Source organism: Octodon degus, unplaced genomic scaffold (assembly GCF_000260255.1).
Source record: "Octodon degus isolate 3935 unplaced genomic scaffold, OctDeg1.0 scaffold00485, whole genome shotgun sequence".
NCBI lineage: Eukaryota > Metazoa > Chordata > Mammalia > Rodentia > Octodontidae > Octodon > Octodon degus.
In genome coordinates, this window is record NW_004525061.1 from 4,590 (window position 1) to 8,544 (window position 3,955).

A 3,955-nucleotide genomic window follows, 5' to 3' on the forward strand; every position below is an offset into this window, starting at 1 on the left:
GTCTCTGCATCTCACCAATTTTTCAGAGCACATTACAGAGCCAGCCAGTGACAGAGTTGAGTAGTGGTTCTGTTAGCCACCCTAAGACTGGTACCATCTATAATTGTGGCCATGGAAAAAAACGTGACATTGGGCCAGCAAGATAGCTCAGCTGTCTAAAGTGCCTGTTTAGGCAAGCTTGGGCAGGCAGAGGGGACTGTGGTTTGATCCCTGGCACCACAAACTGTTGCAGCCCCACCCTCAGGGTAGACTGAGCCAACAAAAAAAAAAAAAAAAGAAGAAGAATGAAAGAAAGAGAAAAGAAAGAAAAAACATGATATATAAATTAGGTTTCATGTGAATAATTTTCTGTTGCAATAATTCACATTCACTCCATCTTTTTATGTGAGGGTCAATGATGGCATCAAAATAGCTTCCTGGAATCAGGGATGCAGCACTGATGCATAATGATTATCTACCAGTTCAGAAGACCTAAAACCATGAGAAGTGAGCTAGAAGCTGGTGATGAGCTGGTTTCCAGGACTGCTGTACTGATTATATTCACTGAACAGGAGACAGGTGGGTACCCAGATGGTAACCTTATGATCTCAGCCTGCTTAGTCCTCAGCCTTAACCTGCTGAAACACCAGTTAGTAGATGAATAAGAGTACCTAAACTGATCAATAGAGTATTGCAATTCTACATTCTGTACTTAAGATTTTTAAAGTCAGTTCTCCATTACTGTGTAAGGTCTTAATCTCAGTGCTGTGAATGAGATACTTTTCAAATCTACACTCCAACAAGGAAGCATCATAGCCACAGTATGAACTGCCCTGCTAAAGTTCTGGAACCAGTAGTTCGTAGTGCAAGTGTTCAGAAAAATGGCTCCCTCACACTCCAGTGATATACAGGCTAAAGAGTATGAATAGCAGCCTGGATAGTCCAAAACTGAATGGCACAGAAAAAAATAAAATGCAGGACTTCGGAGAATTTAAAGTACTGTGAGGGGCACACCATTCCTGGGGCCTGCAGCTGTGGACATTTGAAGAGCACCCTGTCCGCAGCTGGCGAGCTCCGCAGTACTGCCTGCTCTCATTTCGCAGCTTTCTCTGTGTCTACTAACCACGTTCACCAATGAGAATGCTAATGCTAATTCGCCAGCTGCCCAACTGAACAGATTCAAGAACAAGGGAAAAGGCAGTACAAAAATGAGGCAGCAGCAAATAGAAGTTAATGTGGAGCTGAAGAAAGCTAAGGATGACCAGATGCTGAAAACGAGAAATATAAGCTTGTTTCCTGATGACACTACTTCACCATTGCAGGAAAACTGCAACAACCAGGGCACTGTGAATTGGGCTGTAGATGACATTGTCAAAGGCATAACCAGCAATAATCTGGAAAGCCAGCTACAAGCTACTCAAGCTGCTAGGGAACTGCTTTCTCAGGAAAAACAACCTCCTATAGACCACATAATCTGGACAGGTTTGATTCCAAAGTTTGTGTCCTTCCTGGGCACACCTGACTGCAGTCCCATCCAGTCTGAGTCTGCTTGGGCACTCGCTAACATTGCTTCTGGGTCGGCAGAGCAGACCAAGACCGTGGTGGATGGGGTCCATCCCGGCTCTCATTTCTCTTTTGGCATCTTCCCATGCTCATGTCAGTGAGCAAGCTGTCTGCACACTGGGAAACATTGCATGGGTGGTTCAGTTTTCCAAGACTTGGTTATTGTTGGTACAACTGACCCACTCTTGGCTCTTCTTGCAGTCCTTGATATGTCATCTTTAGCAGGTGGTTACTTATGCAAACTTACATGGACACTTTCCAACCTTTGCCACAACAAAAATCTTGCACCTCCACTGGATGTCGTTGAGCAAATTCTCCCAACTTTGGTTTGTCTCCTGCATCACAGTGATCTTGAAGTATTAGCAGATACCTGCTGGGCTATTTCCTACCTCACTGATGGTCCAAATGAAAGCATAGAAATGGTTATAAAAACAGGAGTTGTGCCCCATCCTAAGCTTCTGGGATCAGATGAATTGCCCATCATGACTCCCGCACTGAGAGCCATAGGGAATATCATCACTGGAATAGATGAACAGACTCAGATTGTGATAGAAGCAGGAGTGCTTGCTGTCTTTCCCAGCCTGCTCACTACCCCCAAGACAAACATTCAGAAGGAGGATACGTGGACAACGTCAAACATCACAGCCAGCCGGCAGGACCAGATCCAGAAAGATGTGAATCATGGATTAGTCCCATTCCTCGTCAGTGTTCCCTCCAAGGCAGACTTTAAGAGACAAAAGGGGGTCTGGTGAGATGGCTCAATGGTCTAAAGCACCTACTTAGAACAAGCTTAGCAAAGCACATGGACTGCGGTTCAATCTCCCAGCACCACATGCCAGCCAGCCCTGCCCCCTGGTGGGCTGAGCTGGCTACACACACACACACACACACACACACACACACACACACACACATTAAAAAAAAGAGACAAAAGGAAGCTATGTAGGCCGGGACCAACTATACAAGCAGTGGGACAGTGGAACAGATTGTGTATCTTGTTCACTGTGGTGTAATAGAACCACTGATGAAACTCTTAACTGTGAAACATACGAAACTTGTCCTCGTTATTCTGGATGCTATTACAAATATCTTTCGACTGCTGAGAAACTAGTTGAAACTGAGAAGCTTAGTATAATGATTGACCAATGTGGAGGCTTGGACAAGACTGAAGTCTGCAGAACCAGGAAAATGAGTCTGTGCACAAGACCTCTTAAACCTGATTGAGAAGTATTTCTCGGTAGAGGAAGAAGACCTAAACGTTGTGGCAGACACTACTCAGAAGCCTATGCCTTCCGTGTGCAGGTCCAGGGTCCTTGTACCTTTAACTTCTAGATGTACAACTGAAGGAGGCGCCAGTTTTTGTTGTGTACTATGTTCAGTATAAGTTTGTCTTTCTCCATAAGAACTCTTTTTTTAAATGTGGTTTGTCATTGTAGCACTTTTTACAAGAAAACTATGCTTGAACAGTTCCAAACTGTACATACTGTCTGAAGCTCATCTGCTGAAGGAGTTTCTTATTTCTATGTGGAATTTCCTATTTTGCAGTGTCCTGTAAATATAGATTAAATTTCACCCTAAAAAAAGTAAAACATAATAAAATACTGTGAGATAATTTTTATGTGTGTGTGTGTCTGTTAGACAAAATAGACTTTAATATAAAAACCATTGAAAACACCAAACAAGGGCCAGGGAGATGGCTCAGTGGAATAAGCACTTCCCTGGAAAGCACAAGGGCCTGAGTTCAATCCCCAGTTCTGAAAAAAAAAAAAAAGACCAAGCATAAAAAGATCATTATATCATGATCAAAGAATCAAATTAATTACAGAATATAACAATTACACATATTTATGTCTTCAACACCACACCACCGATATACAACATAAATATTAGATTTGCAAGGAAAGGCAGAATTGAATAAAATAATTATTGAGGACTTTATCAACCCATGGCCATCAATGGACATAATTCAGACCAAAATATCAACAAGGAAATATCAGAGTTAAACTATACTATAGATTAAGTGACCTTAACACTTACCGAACTCCATCCAACATCTGTAGAGTGCACATTCATGTCATCAGCATATGGAACATTCTCTAGAATAGATTATATATTCAGCTGTAGAACAAGTCTTAACAAATTCAAAAATAAATACTTGAAATCATGTCTTGTATCTTTTATGAGCAAAATGAACTAAAAGTAGAAGTTAAACACAAATCTTAGCAATTATATAAATGTATAAATTGGGAAAGACAAATAAGAATTCTATGGGCTGGTGAGATGACCCAGTGGTCTAAAGCACCTACTGGGGCCAGGGAGATAGCTAGGGGCTGGGGAGATAGCTCAGTGGAATAAGCACTTGCCTAGCAAACTCAAGGACCTGAGTTCAAGCCTCAGTTCTGAAGAAAAAAAA

General features: G+C 42.0%; 1 pseudogene; it reads left to right on the top strand.

The window, feature by feature from the left end:
• Window positions 1-1,082: 1,082 nt before the first annotated feature.
• Window positions 1,083-2,874, top strand: LOC101577856 (annotated as a pseudogene).
• Window positions 2,875-3,955: the final 1,081 nt, after the last annotated feature.